General features: G+C 45.3%; 1 long non-coding RNA gene across 1 annotated transcript in view; it reads left to right on the top strand.

The window, feature by feature from the left end:
- The window catches only part of LOC141374906 (uncharacterized), a 366943-nt gene that overhangs the window by 126884 nt on the left and 222794 nt on the right, over positions 1-17265 (top strand). Inside the window, exon 5 of the long non-coding RNA XR_012382109.1 lies at positions 10114-10204. This is a non-coding gene — a long non-coding RNA (uncharacterized lncRNA). The remainder of the gene's footprint in view (positions 1-10113; positions 10205-17265) is intronic.

Raw genomic sequence — 17265 nt, 5'->3', positions numbered from 1 at the left:
CGCCTTCAGCTCAGGTCATGATCCCAGGGTGCTGGGATCGAGCCCCGCATTGGGCTCCCCGCTCCGCGGGAAGCCTGCTTCTCTCTCTCCCACTCCTCTTGCTTTTGTTCTCTCTCTCGTTGTGTCTCTCTCTGTCAAATAAATAAATAAAATCTTAAAAAAAAAAAAAGAGTCAAATGCTCTGCTGACTGCTCAGTGCTTTGCCCAGCCAGGTGCCCCAGATTTTTAGAAAATTTAGAGTTGTGCAACCATTACCACGATCTAGTTTTGACACTGCAGAAGGATCCCTTGTACCTATTTGCAGTCAATATAATTCCCTTTTTATCTCCTTTACTGGTTTAATCAGCTCTTTTTGTATTTTCTTAGAGGTACCTGTAGGGTTTACTGTATACACCTATAACTTACCACAGTCTTTCTTCAAGTAATACATGTTTAGTGTAAGAAACTTATGAAAGTATATTTCCAACCCTTCCTCTCTTCTCTCCTTCTTTGTGCTATTGTTACTCATTTGTTTCTCCATGTGCTATGAACCCCTCAAAGCATTCTTGATATTTTTCCTGTGGACAGTCACTTCTCTTTTAAGGAAAAATTTTTTTTAGGTTTTTATTTAAATTCCAATTAGTTAACATACAGTGTTATATTAATTTCAGGTGTACAATTTAGTGATTCAACACTTCCATACACCACGCGGTGCTCATCATGACAAGTGCTCTCCTTCATCCCCATCACCTACTTCACCCTTCCCTCCCCTCCACCTCCAGTCTGCTAACCATCAGTGTGTTCTCTGTAGTTAAGAGTCTGTTTCTTGGTTTGCTTCTCTCTCTTTTTTGTTCCTTTACTTGATTGTTTTGTTTTTTAAATTCACATATGAGAGATTTCTTTTTAAAGATTTTATTTATTTGAGAGAGAGAGAGTGGAGAGAGAGAGAGAGAGAGCATAAGCAGTGGGGAGGGACAGAGGGGAAGGAGAAGCAGACTCCCTGCTGAGCAGGGAGCCCGACACGGGGCTCCATCCCAGGACCCTGGGATCATGACCTGAGCCGAAGGCAGACGCTTAACGACTGAGCCACCCAGGCCAGGCTCCCCTTCAAATATATTTTTATGCCTCACGGACCTGTCTTCTTTTTTCTTGGACTCCAATTACAAGTGTATTTGTCTGCTTTTGTTGTTAGACATCTCACTGATGCTCTGTTCATTTTTTTTTTCTAATGGGTTTTTTTTTTTCTATCAGTATTTCATTTTGGATGGTTTCTATTTCTATGTCTTTAAATTCGTTAATTTTTTTCCTGTAATGTCTAATCTGCTCCTAATTCCATCCCATTTATTTCACATCGCAGACGTTGTATTTTTCGCCACCAGAAGTTAGACTTAACAACTCTTTCTGCCTTTGATGGTTCTTCTTCTTCTTTTTTTTTTTTTTTAATGTTTTATTTATTTATTCATGAGAGTCAGAGAGAGAGAGAGAGAGAGAGAGGCAGAGGCAGAGAGAGAAACAGGCTCCCCACCTAGCAGGGAGCCCGATGCGGGACTCGATCCCGGGACCCTGGGATCATGACCCGAGCCAAAGGCAGATGCTCAACCATCTGAGCCACCCAGGTGCCCCTTTGATGGTTCTTCTTAACGTGCTCAGGCTTTCCTTTAACTTTCCGGAACTTACCTGGTTATAATGTTTTAATGTTTTTGTATGCTTTTTCTGTATCATCTGTGACATTCCTTGTGATTGATTTTTTTTTCCCTTCCTCATTATGGGGTACGTTTTCAGTGCTTTGCTTGACTAGTAAGTTTTGATTGGATTCCAGATATTGTGTATTTTATATTGTTGAGTGTTGGCGTTCTTTGCATTCCTGTATATATTGTTGGGCTTTGTTGGTCTGGGATGCAGTTAAGGTCCTTGGAATTAGTTTGATTCTTTTGAGGCTTGTTTATCAGCTTTGTTAGGGGGGGTCCAGAAGACTGGCTTTAGTGTAAGCCGGGTTGGGCAAAGTGTGGTCCGCAGGCCAGCCGCCTCTTTTGGGAAATAAGATCTCATTGGAACACAGCCACACACATTTGTTTACATATTGTCAGTGGCTGCTTTTGTGTTCCAGCTGCAGAACTGAGTAGTTACGGCAGAGGCTATAAGCCCTATCGAAGCTAAAATATGTAGCGTCTGATCCTTTAAGAAAAAGTTGACCACTATCTGTTTGAAGCTAATGTTAGCTCAGTACCTACCTGATGCTCCATGTATTAGGAGGTCTTTCTGTTTTCCCTGGTTGCACTGTGGACTTTGTTTCCAACCTCCTGGTTTGCCTGCAGTAGTGCATCTGACTTGCCCATCCTGACTTTTTATAATTATTCTACTTCCATAATAATGTCTTCTTCATCTGTGATCTGTTTCTTCTGTTCTTCTTTGCTGCCTCTGCCTCTTTTTCCTGCCTTAAGGATTAGGTTAGCTGGTTGTGCTAATTTCTTCCGTCCTCCCTAAACTTCAGCCACCATCTGGTTAGGGATGCAATGAATGCTTAGGCATCCAGAGTACAAGCGTGGAGTTGTTCGGGCTTGGAGAGAAGATTCATTTCAACCATTTGTTTTGATGTGGGGAAACTCAAGTTTTCTGGGAGTTTATAAGAATAATTTCTAGCATTTTTGGGGTCTTCTTACTGTATACCTGGTGCAGTGCCAAGTACTTCATACATATCATCTCTAATTCTCCACAACAGTTCCAGGAGGGAGATATTTTTGTTCTATTCATTTTATAAATGCAGAAATTGAGGTTACAGGAAGTTAAGCCACTTTTCCCTGTTGTATAAGCCAGATCTGGGGCCCAGGGCAGGCTGATGTGACTAGACTGACCAAGGGCCCTGTTTTCCCTGAGATTTTCCTGGTGTTAGTACTGAAAGTCCTGCGTACTAGGAAACCCCTCAGTCCTGGGCAAACCAGCGTGGTTGGCTGCCCTCGTAAATTGCTTTGCCCTCCCTCTACCTCTTCTCTATACGCTATAGTTTTTGCATAGTTTAAACTCTAAATGCATGTTAACCATTTTGTGTGGTGCTCGACACATGGTAAGTGCGTAAAAGTAGGAGCTGTTCTTACCAGTCCTATTTCTAACCCTTCTGAATATATTATAGCAGACATTTGTTATTCTGTTGGTCTTCCCGACATCTGAGCATCATTCCACTGTGTTGGGCATCTCCTGCCTTATGAGGCAGGACCCATCTCACACTCCAGAGATGGCTAATGGCAGAGGCTCATCCCTAACCCCATCCCCAACCTGGCAGCTAGAGCACGGGCCTATGGCCCAATTGAGATCAGAAGCAGGGCCCATGCAGAATCCATCCTTGTGAGGATGGTGGACACATTCTGGCTTCTTGGGGAAGCAGCCATGTTCTAGAAGCAGAGGCCTGGCGCAGAACTGTGAACTGCAGTTTGTTTCCAGTGGTATCAACTAGGGCTTCCTCACTGGACTAGGTCCAGAATGACTTTGGTGCTTGCTCCTGGCGGTGCAAGAGGTGGTGACCTTGGTTCTCTGGCTGTTACAGAAATTCTGTGAATTGTCGGATACCCTTTAGCGAGTTCTTTGTCTGCTTGAATTTGCCAGGATTGTTTTCTTGTCCCTGCAACTGAGAGTGCCGATTGATACATATATACTGTCTTGGATGTTGTGGGCACTTTAGACTTAATGGGTCCCAAGAAGGACTCATTACCTTCCTTCAGATACCTACATCATTTTACTCAGAATCTCACCGTTCCTCAGTACGTACTGGAGTTGTGTAATTTCAAACCAGAGAGTAAGCTTCAGTCTCCTCTTCTCCACCCCCAGCCCTCTGGCATTTGCCAAGCAAGGGTCTTCCTCTTCTGGTGTTGCTCGCACCTTTCCCCAGGTTCCATCGGCTCTTGCCTTGACCACACACAGCCACAGATCCCATCTTTTATCTGGCGTCCTCAGGGCAGAAAGCAGAGGGCATCCAGCGTCCAGCTTGGTTCCTAAGGCCTGAGGATGAGGACAAAGCAGGAGAGTAAGGGAGGTAGGTGAGGACAGTTTCAAACCCACAAAATTCATGCCTTGAATGGGAATGAAAAGAAACTTTCTTTAAGGGTTTGCAAAGGAGAAAGATTACAAAATACCACTAAGCCTCATTACTCACAGATTCAATAGTCGGAATTTTGCTTACTTGCTAAAATTTATTGGGAACCTGGAAATCAGTACCGGTGACGCTCTTGTGGTCATGTGTGGACGTGCTCGGAGAGGCACATGTGTGAGTCCTGGGACAGGCACTTCCCTAGCCAAGGTGGATGAAAATGACACTCTGCCTTCTCGGTGTTTGTCTTGTGACACATTTTCTGTGCTTTTTGTCGGTGATTTCACTATTTGAAATGGCCCCCAGGTATAGTGCCGAAGGGCTGTCTAGTGTTCCTAAGTGCACAAGGGCTGTGATGTGCCTTATGGAGAAGATACCTACGTTCGATCAGCTTCCTTCAGGCATCATTGACAGTGCCCCTAACCATGGGTTCAGTGTGAATGGAATCAACAATGTGTATTAAATAAGGTCTTTGAACAAAAATACACATAAAACAAGGTTAGTTAGGCATTGATGAGTTGATTGACTAGCTGGTGGAAGGAATATGTATGCTCCAAAATAGCTCTGCCCTGACATTGTCATTTAGTCTAGCCAGCGTGGCCCATCTGAAGACCATCACAATGATGCATCAAATGGAGGTCTTAATGCATCTGATTTCTAGGAGTTAGAATGCTGAACTCTGCATGGATGAAGTCACATGGTTTTATTTGGCTACCTTCAAATCAATCCACATTTCATTAAACTCCCCTCCTCTTTCCTAGGTCTGAGTGTGGATAAAGAAGGTACTCTGACCATCCTCATTTCACAGGTGGGGACACCAGAGCACAGTGATGGGACGAGAGGCTATGCTCTTAACCTTCCTCTCATGCTCAGTCTCACTGTGGTGTTGCAACAAGTCATTTCTATTCCAGACTTGTTTGGGGAGGGCAGGGTCTCTACAAGGACCACGTGGGATCTAGTGGGCACTGGTAGCAGAGGAGGCATACTCTTTTGCTGGGGACATTAGTGTCCCTTGCAAGTGCTGGAACCTGAGACCCTAGTTCCAGAGTTCTGGTCCCTCTGGCCCTTCTCTTGAGGCATGTGTTACCCAGAGTCCTTTGAACTGTCTCAACTTCTGAGTCATAAAAATTCTTTAGAAACTCTGATTTATTTCCTGAGGCTTCGACTAAATCTCCTGGCCTGGGATAGACCTTCCCACAGAACTTTCCAATTAGACTCTGGGCCCCCTTCCCCCATTCATTCATTCATGCATTCATTCATGCATCCAAGCAGCCAGTGAGTGAATGAGCATTTACTCTGTGCCAGGCACCTTCCTAGGTGCTGGGATACAGCTGTTAACAGGAGAGGCAAACTGTTGGTGCCTTCGAAATGATTACATTCCCAGGTCCCAGAAAGAAAGGCCTGGGGAGTAGGATTGCCTGTTGAATAGGAAAGCCAGATCCGGTGTGCCTTGCCTACTGCCTTTCTTCCTCATTCAGCAGATATTTGCAAGTGTGTGTGTTTTATTTTATAGGTGAACACATTAAAACAATTTTACATCATTAAAAGCTCCTCTTCATCATCCTCACCCCTTTTCTCCCTTCCTTACTCCTATTCTCTACCCCAAAGGTGACCCTTATCCATTTAGTGTGTATCTTTCCACATGTTTCTTCCATGTATTTATAAACAAATGTGAATATATTGTGTTTGAAAGTATTTATAACTGTACACAACAGTCATTCCATAAATGCTTTTTAGTCATCCATCATCGATGGATGAATGAGTCTGTTTTCAGTGTGTTTTTCCCTGGTTTTCTTGCTGCCCTCCCTGATTTCTGAACCCTTCCTGGACAGAATGACTAGGCAGATGAGGAGAGCAAAGGCTCTGGATTCCTGGTTTTCCCTTGAACCACATTAACTGGACACGGACATAAGAGCTGGTTGTCTGTGTTAACACTGCCACACAACACCATAGGCTGGGTGGCTTAAAAAACAGAAATTTATTTTTCAGAGTTCTGAAGGCTGGGCAGACCAAGATCAGCGAACCCCATGCCTGGATTGTGGTGGGCATTCTCTTCTTGACATGTAGATACCACCTTCTGGTCATATCCTCACATGGTGAGGAGAGAAGAGACTGGGAGATCTCTTTCTCTTCTTACAAGGCCATAGTCCTATTGGATTAGGGCCCCACCTTTATGGTCTCACCTCACCTTCCTTACCTCCTAAAGACCCTGTCTCTAGATAAAGTCACACTGGGATAGGGTTTTAACATACGAATGTTGGGGGACCACTGTTAAGTCCTTAGTCCTGTCTGTGATGTCCTGGCATGCCTTAGGGCCATCACACTCCAGTGCCCCTGGTTCAGCGCCCAGTGGGCATGCTCTAGGATGTTTATTGACTCATGCATTTCTTAGAGTAGAGCTACTTGCCTGGGACCTGGGGGAAGCTGAGGGCCTCCCAGTGGCCTCCATCCCTAGCATTCCATTTGAATTAGTGGAAATTTCAACCACCACTTTGTGAATGGTTCCAGATGTGCATATTGGGGGAGAGTGAAATGGCTTGGGGAGAGCATGATAGTTGGAAAGACAAGCTTAAAATTAAAAGTTAAATTAAGTTGGGGTGGGTGACAGTTGCCATCACCTGAAGGTCCAAGAAGGGGAACAGTGCCATCATGAGATGCCTCAGCCTGTTAAACATGAGGGCTAGCCCCGTGCCTTCATGAAACAAGTGGCATGCTAAAAGGCAAGTAATTAACCTCATCCCTCAGCCCAGATCTTGGTCAGTTTTAAAGGCTCAGAAGGACAGAGACAGATGCAAGAGAAGGAAATAGAGAGTCCACACAGAATGACAGAAGAGAATTGTTCCCTGGGAGATTGAGAGCTAATTAGTCTTTGGAAGGCGATTTCAAAGGAGAAACTGTCAAGTGCCCACAGAGAATCTGTTGTGGGGATTGTGAGTCACCGAAGATGGCTCTGAGACACATTTCTGTAGTGGTTCAGATGCTGGGATGAAAGACTATGATGCAGGGTTTTAGGGGGGATGGAGTGGATGACGTTTGTGGAAGAAATATTGGGGGGAAATGAGCTTTTGGCTTGATGTGGCAAGAATGCTTATGAGGCAAGCCAAACATGAAGACTGTTATTCAGAAATGAAATGTCCGCTTGATGTGGGAGAACCATGTGGGAAATGGAACTGCAAAATTAGATCTGCAAAAATCAAAGGGTTGATGGAGGACCAGGATTGTGAAGCTGGTAACCTGCTGTCAGGGTGGGTCAACTTGCATCAACCCTGACTGTGGACTTGGGGACAGTTGTTCAGCATGGGGAGTTCGTACCAGGTAGCTGCATTGGGGAAACTCATCGTGCATCATCAGGTGGTACTGGAAGAAGGTACCAGAAGGGTTAAGAGCCTAGATCTTGTGATCAGGCAAGCTCCAGCACTTTCTAAGTCTCTCTAAGCCTCTCTCTAAGCCTCAGTGTCCTCGCCTAGGAAGGTGGGTCAAAAATGGTACCTACATACTATGGCTGTTGAAAGGACTAAATGAGGAAGTGCCTGGAAGAGGCTTCGTTCATGGTAAATGCTCAACAAATATTAGCTGTAATTATACCAGTTAAGCAATACGATTTGTGTCCTTATGATAACGACATTTTTGCTTCAGTTTCTCAAGCCAGAAAGAATAGGCACGTGAAGAGGGAAATAAATAGAACACAGGTGCCGTCAAATGGATTTTGGCCAAAGCCATGCCAAAGGGAGTAGAGGAGAGTGCTCGAGCTGTGGTAGGAGTGTTTACCAAGTTAGGAGAGGAAATTGAGTAATTGAGAGTTATGGGAGGATTGAAAGGGAGAAAAAGAAAGAAAAGCAGTGAATTTTGCATTCTTGTTAGCCCCACTGCCACTGACTTGGGTAAAGCACCCACTATGTGCATTGTGTCCCACTGGATATGGAATTCTGTGGAAATGGATTGGCCCCGGCTCATGTGGTCTTGACAGGACACGTTGTGATGTGCAAAGTGAGTGTAGCTGTGTTGGAAGAATTAAACACCACACATAGGCAGGAAGCACCACCCCAGCAGAGGCGTGATTCTGACTCGGGGAAGATCCACCACCTCGGGGATGCCAAATATATCTGACAGAATCTGAGTGTCCACTTCTTGTATTGGACTATTCCAGATGCTCAATGAAATATGCAGCCTGATCTCCCACTTTCATCCCCGTTTGGAAGAAGGAGGGTGGGGAGAAGGTTGAGGAGGGTTTAGTGAACATTCCAAGAGAAAGATGAGCTCAAACGGGGGGTGGAGGGGGGTGGGGAAATGGAGTAAGAAAACCGAAGAGTTCCAGTCCAAGATGGCGATGTAGGAAGACTCTAAACCCACCCCCTCCAGGCACACACCAAATCTACACCTATTTATAGAGCAGTTCCTCCTGAAGAAGAACTGAGAGCTGACTGAACAGCTTCTGAAAAAGAAAAGACCACACGGAGAATAACAGCAAGAGAAAGGAGACATGGTAATAAGGGGAACTCCACCCCCCAGGCTGCAAAGGATAGTACTGAGGGACCATGAGCAGGTTTGTTGGCCCTGGGGCACAGAGAAAAAGCTGAGGTTTAAAGGGGCAACTAGAATATAAAGGAACCAGCTCTAGAGTTCTGCCAAATGGAACTCTGCCTGGGTCAGAGAGGCTGGTGAGTACCATGGCTTTTGTTCTCCATACACCTTGATAACATGGACAGGAGCAGAGAACAAATTGGTATTTGCCAGAGGGGAGGTGGGTGGGGGGATGGGCAAAATGGGTGACATGGAGTGGGAGGTACAGGCTTCCAGTTACGGAATGAGTAAGTCACAGAGATGAAAGGTACTGTGTAGGGAAGGAGCCGTTAGTACTGTGACGGTGTATGGTAGCTAGCTTGCAGTGAGCACAGCATAACACAGAGAGGTGTTGAATCACTAGAATCACTATGTTGTACACCTGGAACTAACATAACACTGCGTGTCAACTATACTTCAACCAAAAAAAAAAAGAGAGAGAGAGAGAGAAGACAGATCCAGATACAAGGGACATTGTATTGACAGATATCAGTACAAGTCAACAAGAATGTGGGAGAGAGGGAAAGAACCCAAGAGCTTTGTCCTGAGTGACCATAAAATCCTCTGTGCAGAGGTGGGGGGCACTGGAGAAACTTGGACCAGTGGTCATCACATTTTAGAGTGTTGAAGAATCACCTGTACAGCTCAGTATTGCAGATGGCTAGTACATACCCCAGACCGACTGAGTCTGAATTTCCAGGGTAGGCCAGAAATCTGCCTTTTTGGCAGGTACCCCAGAAGATTCTGATGCAGGTAGCCTGCAAAATCACACCTTGAGAAATGCTGGAATAGAGAAAATGAACATCTTAGCCTGGCCCTCCAGAAAGCAGGGTCTGAGGAAGAGCTGTGGTACTAATACTTGATCAGGACCGTAAAATCCCAGGATGGTGAGGGTGAAGTAAGAAAGTAATAGGGTACATTGATTTCTGTTTGTGTGTTGGCTACCAATTCAAAATAAGCCATGAAGCCTCAAGCAGGTCCCTCAGTGTATGCGGTTGCTCCAGATAGTTTGCATGGAGGAATCACACCTCGGCATAGTTGGAGGGGGAAGGAAATAGGGGGGGTCTGGCCCTTCCCCCACACTGCTCTTACACCTGTTTTCCATTGGTAAAATTCACTCCAGTGAGAATTCAGTCCCCTACCTTTTAGTCCATTGGCCCCTTGGTGACTTCTCTGGAAGCCAGTCTCCATACCTCTGGTAGTAGAGTGGCAACCAGGGTGGGTGGGACTCTGGCCTGGAGAGAAAGGAGGAAGGAAGCCCTTGAGGGCACGTGAGAGGGTGCACAGCTTTGTCCCCCAGGAGGCTCAACAAGTCAGGCTGGCGAAGGTTTCCAGTCCTCACAGCGAATTACAGTTTTGAAGCTGGATTAAGAAGAAAGATTTGAAGGGAAATTATCCAAATAGAGTTACGTTAACAGTGCTAAGAATGAAAGCCTAGACTTTGTATCCATAGTAAATGTCTTTAAATTCTTTTTGATTTGTATTTCTTGCCCCAGGAAAACTTCCAGTGAAAGAAGACACTGACGATCAAATGACACATATGAGCAGTTGCAGAGTTTTGCAGACGGGGGCCTGCATAAATTCAAGGTATCACCTGTTTATTTTATATCCTGAATTAACTTTCTACCTTCCCAGTCCAGAGTTTTAATAAAAGGTTTCACCTGGGCTACAGATCAAATGTGTTTGTGAATCTCATCCAAAATCCCACAGCTTTTCCTCTAAAGGCCTGTAAGTTCCTAAGACACTCTAAATGGAATATAAAAATAGTAATTGTAATTCTTGAGGGCTGCCAATGGTATACTGGGTTCCAGAGAGTCATAACCTTGTTTAACGCTTATGTGAAGCTTTCCATCTCTGTGTTACCAGGACGTGGCTAACATTACACACTGGCAAGTGGCATTAATCTGTCATAGAAATAGGGGAACTTAGTTTCAGGAAGTTTAAATATCTGGTTATGTCCTATAAGGAGCTGACAACAAATAGACCAATTCGACTTATTTTCCAGTATCATCCTGAACCATAGAAAAATATTTCAGGTGGCCGTGAGATCTGATCCTAGGAAGAAACATCTCTTGAGAGTCATAAAGATGTTGATAACTCGGTATTGAAGACTTGGTTTTAGTCTGTGGGTATGCGTGTGTTCTGGGGGCAGGGTGTAAACATTTGGAGCTGTTTTTAAATGTAGTCGATGGACTTGTGGGGGAAGGTGAAGAATGGGTGAGGGTTGGTAGATAACTCATGGTTTGAGGTAGAGGTTAAAGGATGGAGAAGCAGACAGTGTGTTGGTTATTAAGTGCCTGTAGGCAATGTAGGTTTGAATTGACAAGTAAAGAAAAGGTGTTGAGCCACTAAAGGGGCAGAATGGGGGAGAGGAAGAAATGAGAGGCTAGTCAAGCAAAGGAGGAGAGAAGGAAAGAAGGATGGGAGGAAGGAGAGAGAGAGATTGAGATTGTGGTTGTTGTGGGAAGTGAACATAATCCATTAAGGAATTTATTGCAAGAGCTATTTGCCATGCAGAAGGAATGGTTATTGGGGACTGGGCATGTAATGTTCATTCAGAAAGGTTTTATTGAACAACATACATGACATTGAGACACCAATGGGAAGAAGAGTTTGTTTCTTGTTTACCGTGTGACATCTTTCTTCCCTAAGCCTTCAGATGCATACCTGTTTAGAAAAAGAAGGTCAGCAATGATGGTTGAAGAGGATGCTTTGTCCACAAGGTCTCTTCCAGCTCTAGAATTCTTTGATTCTGGGCCATGATCCCTGGCACTCCGTGGAGTCTGTAGCAAGTGTGTTCTTTGCAGGCTGGATCCCTATAGCAGTTGGCAGTTGTGTTCACTTCCTGTGCCCTGGTCTTATGTCTGTTAGATAGTATTATTTCAGTTCTAAATTGATAGAAAGCATAACCAAAGGCAGCTTAAACATAAAAGTAATTTACTGTCTCACAACACTGGGAAGTCATGAGTGGATGCATTCAGGAATGGCTTAATCCAGGACCTCAAATGCTGTCACAGTGTTCCAGTTTCCCTCTTCCTTTTTGTCAGTTCTACTTCCCCTCGATTGGCTTCACTTTCACATCTTTTCTTCCCTGTGGCAGCAGGATGACTGCCACAGCTTCAAAGTCATCACCTTTCAGTTCCAAACCTGGGTAAAGAACATGTCTACCCAACTGAACTTCCATACACATCCTAGAAATCATGCCGATTATACCGGTTTAGGTCTAATGTCCATCCTTGAACCAAACATTGTGGCCCGAGGTGTTAAATTGTGCTGATTGGTCAGGACTGGGCCACATGCTCCCCGCTGCCAGAGCCTTATGGTCTGGGGAGTTTGGGACAGTGTAACCAGGAGATGGGGGAATACATTCTGAGTAACCAAAAATTAATACCAGGCTATTCCAGGCTCAGTGAAACCCCAGAAAGAGACCTGAGGTTCTGACCCCAAAAATGCAACAATAAAAGGCTGGCGGAGGTGGGAGCAAGAAGGAATTCCAATCCACAGATGGCCCTGGGATTGAATGTGATGTGTCCAGGGTGGCAGCTCACTGCCCACTCAGGTTGCCCTTTGTTCCCTGGGCTGACCAAGGATTTTGTCTAACCCTAGTACATAGTTACTTTCAGGAGATTACAGGGGGGAAATACTCCACTTCCTGTGTAGGATGACACTCTTAACCCTCCCCTCCCACGCAGGCCATATGTTCATTCTAAGCCTCTGCATCCAGCCAGAAAAGCCCTTTGTGTTTTCTTGGCAAAACTTGAGCCCAGTAATTAAAGTCCATATGCAAAGCTGCTACCTCCAGCCCACACCGAGGTCTTTTAATTAGTATGTAATTGGTCAGAGAGGTACTATCAAATAGCTCCCAGTCTGGCCGGCTGGAAATGCCGTGTTTGAAAAGTCCCAGACCAGAGAGGGATAATAAATACTTTAAGTCCCATCTGTTGGAATGATTTGTTTAAGGTATAAATTTCTGTTCTGTTACTATTTTTACCAATTCTGCTTATAGCATTTCTTAAACCCTGTTACAACTAGCAGAGTATTCACTGGAGGTAGGAGTGCGAGTAAATGAACCAGAAGAAAGCTTAGCAAATCCATGGGTTTTTTTTTTTTTTTTCCTTCAAAGAAATTCATAAAATGTAGTGGGGATGGGGAGGGAAAGAAGTGGGCTGGGCCTTCGGTTTTAATGGCTGGTCAGGAACTCTGGGGTTGTGTCCTTTCATGAGAGCAACTGTCAGGGAAATCAGCGTGTTCACAATCTGTGGTCTTTGAAGTGAGCAGCGCCCTTGGTTTTTAGCCTGGCTCCCAAAGCCCTGTGTGAGTCTTTTCTCAGTGTGAGGAAGGACTTTGAATTCACCTTGGTAGACCAGGGTCCTCACCTGTGGAGAAGCAAAGGGAATAAGAAGCAGGGAGGCTGAAAAAAAAAAAAAAAAAGAAGCAGGGAGGCTGAGATTTCATTGGCCTCTGGGAGCCATGCAGATAGAGTAAAGCCAGAGTAATCATAATAATGATGAAAATTAGTAGTAGTAGTAGTGATAGTGTGACCTCATCTTCATTGTCATGGCAGCCAGTATTTACGGTGTGCGCACTGTGTGCCCAGCACTCTGCTCAGCATTTTATACGAATGATCTCCTCTGATCTTCACACCGATCTGTGAGGTCATTACTATTGCTCCCCCTGTTTTACAGGTGAGAAATCTAAGACTCCGGTGGCTTGACTGACTTGCAGACGGTCACCCGCTAGTAAGTAGTAGAGTCAGGGTTTGAATCCCAGGGGTCTGACTCCAGAGCCTGGGCTCTTACCCACATGCCTGCTGTCTCCTCCCAAGCACCACGGAGTGCCTTGGTTTTGCTTGAGGTTTAGAAACTCAGGCAAGTATGCAACATGGCCCTTGAGGAGAATGGGTCTAAGGTCCCTCTCAGTTCTTGAGCCTTCACAGTTGGCTCCCATCTGTGGACATAAGAAGTGTGGATACTGTGTGGGCACCACACCCAGAGCAGGGTGTGAGAATGTGTGTGGGAGGGTGAGGGGAGGTGTATGGAGCCTTGAGGCCACTAGAAGGCCTATATAACCTTGGATGGGCCTTTCTCTCTGCCTTCACGTGACCAGAACGCTGAGGGTCTTAACACTCTTCCCTCCAAGGGACCCTCTCTCTCTCCTGTCCTCCTAACTCTGCTACTTGAGGAGTAAAAGACAGGACCTACCCTTGCCCCATGTGCCCTTCTAGATGGAAGTCCTCTCGGAAGAGAGTCTTGTGCTGACAGATGATTTGGAGCGAGGCCCGTACCCTCCGGGAGAAGGCCTCATTGGTTGGCCTTTTTTCAGTTGTGGTCTTGTTCTTTTGTCTGCCTGTCCGTTCATTCATTTGTTCATTCTTTAGTTCATTCATTCGTTCATTCTCATTCTTGCCCTCGAGTGCAGCCACTTTCTCTCCCTTGTTTGGAGAGGATCTGGGGAGGTGGCCTAGATTTACTCCATTCTGGGCATTGGGTCCACCACCCCATTTTTCTTGCTTGTTCTCTACTTCTCTGTGTTGTGGTGGTAGCTAGGTTTTGTGGGAGGCTCAGATTTGGGCCCGGAAGTGAATATTCAAGGGTGGCCCTCAGGCTTAACTAGCACTAGTAGGGAGCTCACGGCCCAGCCAGTCTTGCTGGAGTTCTGCTTGGAGCCTGAGGCCAACCCCCAGCCAATAACCAAGTGTTGCTCTGCCTAGCTTTATTCTCTTTGCACCCCTTTGCCCCCGGAGCCTTGTGGGGACAGTGGCTGGTGTGCGGCAGGACTTGGGTGGGTCTGTGCCTCGGCCAATCCCGTCATAATGCCGCATTACTCTTGCTCCTTCAGACTCCTGAGTGCATGTACCCAGGTATGTGGGGCACACTCTGTTAGTCATCTGAGATGGGTCAGTCCGGGTGAGTGGGGTCTAGACTGAAGGAGATGGAAGAATTTGTGATATTGTCGTGGTACACTGAACAGAAGGCCAGAAACGAAAGCGTTTGTGTAAAGTAGCATAGAACCAGGAAGGAGGGTAAGGGAGGGGATAGCTGTAGGAACTGACAGGAAAGGAAAGTCGGAAAGTCCGGCTTCTAAATGGAAGTCCTCTTTGTAGGAAAAAACTATGGCATTGAAAATGCCATATTTAACGTAAATTAAAGGTGATTAAGGCTAGAATCTGGAGTAAATGTTATTTGTCCAACACTTAAATCCATGCTTCTGGAATGTTTTCCACTTACAACAGAACAGTATTTCAGGCTTTGGTTGTAATGCCATATTAATAGGTCTTGGTTTAGGAGAATAATTAATTAGTTCCATAGAGAAGTATTGATAGTAGTTTTCATTTTTGCAACATTTAAAACAATTGTTTAAAAAAAAAATCTTTGTAATACTCCTGATAAAACTAAAGGCTTTGCCTGACAACTACATGTAGTTTGGTTGATATCTAGGGATGGTTCCAGCGTGCAGACTCAAAGTGGGTTTCTTAGTGGCTTGTCTGCACCTTTCAGAGACCTGGTGCACCCATTAAAGTTACAAGGCAGCTATTAGCCGCGAACTGACACCAAGATTACAGGTTAAACCCTGAATTGGTTTAAACGGTGTCATGTGTTCACCAGGGCAGAGTGAGGTGGGGGGCATGTGTTTGGCAAATGGTGGGAAGTCAGTCCAGCCTGGGGAAGAAAGTCTTCTGATTAACACCAGCCACACACGGAAAGAAGTAGGGTTAGGGTAGGCTTGTTGAAAAAGTCTTGAATCTAGAGTCAGGGAGACCTAAGTTTTGAGTCCTGACTGTGTGACCCTGGGAAGTCTCAGTTTGTCCTCTTAAAATGGAAATGATAACACCTGACTTATGAAAAGAGAGAACTCATTGAATGTGAACTCAGGCAGTTCTTGCCGGTGTAAGTGCAACAAGGTTAGACCAAGCTGCCTTAGTAGGAACATAGCAGTAGCCCCACTGGAAGATGGAGAATTGGGCAGAAGCATCCAGCCTGCTGTGTTGGGGCCTGGTGTGACTGAGAGAAAGGTGAAGTCCCCCAGCCCTGGATTAAAGTTTTCTCCCTGCTTTCTCATTCCTTCTGTGAGGCAAGGGATACAGACTAGTCCAGCAGACTACTCAGGGCAAGGACCATGGATACAAGGAAGCCTGGAGAAAAACTGTAAACTGAGGAGAGGGGACTCTTCAACAGTAGCTGAAATAATGCCTTGGAGGAGACACTAAATACACATTTATTAGGCAAGAGAATAAAGGTAGATTACTTTTTTTGATTCTGTATTATTAGTGTCTCATGGTTTTTTTTTTTTACCTCACTGATACTAATAGCTATCTCTTTATACATGATGTAAAAATAGAAGGAGAAAAAAATCAACCTAGTGGTTGGGCTGACTGGATACAAGCAACTAAATAAATTGGAATAATGATACCTGACACAGTCACTTATTCATTCAGCCTGATGATGGGGGACGTTCCGAGGGCCGTACGCTCTCGCTGGGGGCACGGGGAGAGGTCTGTGCACAAGATCTTTAAGCTCCCTGGTGGGATGGTGAGGAGAGAGATCATTAACACATGCTCACATAAGCGGGGTAGCTTTATATACAGACAAGTGCTATGGAAATGATCATGCGCGTAACTGTCCCTTCACATAGAAGAGGAGGTGTGCAGAGAGACGTGGGAGGGATGCTTGTGCTGAGATCTGAGAAGGGGATAGGAGTGACCAGGCAAAGGACCCAGTGAAGGCGAGGGTGAGGAGGGGCAGAGCACTTCAGGCAGAGGGAGTAGTATGTGCAATGGTCCTCGGCTTGGTGCGGCATCAAATGTGTACTTGGTATATAGAGATTGGGGGTGTGTGTGTATGGAGATGAGGAAGGAGGTGAGCAGAGGCAAGTTCATCATTTCATCTTCTTATCCTCTGGGCAAATATTTGTTGGATAGCCCTTGTGTGCCAGGCCAACTGAGATGCATTGGTGAGCAAGATGGACCCGGTCCTTGCCCTCAGGGAGCTCACAGCTCATAGTAGAGAGGATGCTCTTTCCGTTACTATGGCAACCTGATGGATTATTTAATTTCCTATTGTTGTTTATTTTGGATTTCTTCTCTTGCTAAATATAATTTCTTCCTTTAAAAAAATGACATGTTCTGGGTGTCTGGGGTTTCCTGGAATAACACATTCCTAATGAAGACATTGCTTTTTAGCTAAAGACGTCTTGAGGTTGAGAGTAAGAGGGTCAACACAGGTATTCTGTGTTGATTGTGATTAGTCTGTTGATTGACTTTACTCACAACCTCTGGGACCTGGTCTTATGAAGTCTTAGTATTTGTAAATGCCACAGTGAGTCTGTCTGGAAGGGGATGGGTAAGAGAGGAACTGTTTATTAGTTAGTGGAACACTGGTTGCTGTTAACAGATAAACGTCAACATTTCAGTGGCTTGCTATCCAAATTTATTTCTCACCTGCTCTTTCTAAGCAGTGCTTGGGGCTCCCAGGTTTCTTCCATGTTGTGACTCCACCCTTCCCCTCATGTAGCTGCCTAGATCACACAGAAAGGGAAAGAATGTGGCAAATTACACATGGGAGGTTGTCATGGACCTGCCTGAAATGGCACCCATCACTGCTCCCCATATTTCACTGGCCAGAACTCAGTCACGTGGCCACATCTGGGAG

This window comes from Callorhinus ursinus, unplaced genomic scaffold, assembly GCF_003265705.2.
Source record: "Callorhinus ursinus isolate GAN/ISIS: 27379988/994484 unplaced genomic scaffold, GSC_fseal_2.0 scaffold23, whole genome shotgun sequence".
In the NCBI taxonomy this organism is placed as follows: Eukaryota; Metazoa; Chordata; class Mammalia; order Carnivora; family Otariidae; genus Callorhinus; species Callorhinus ursinus.
The sequence above is the reverse complement of the archived record's forward strand: the minus strand, read 5'-3'. Positions and strand labels throughout refer to the sequence as shown.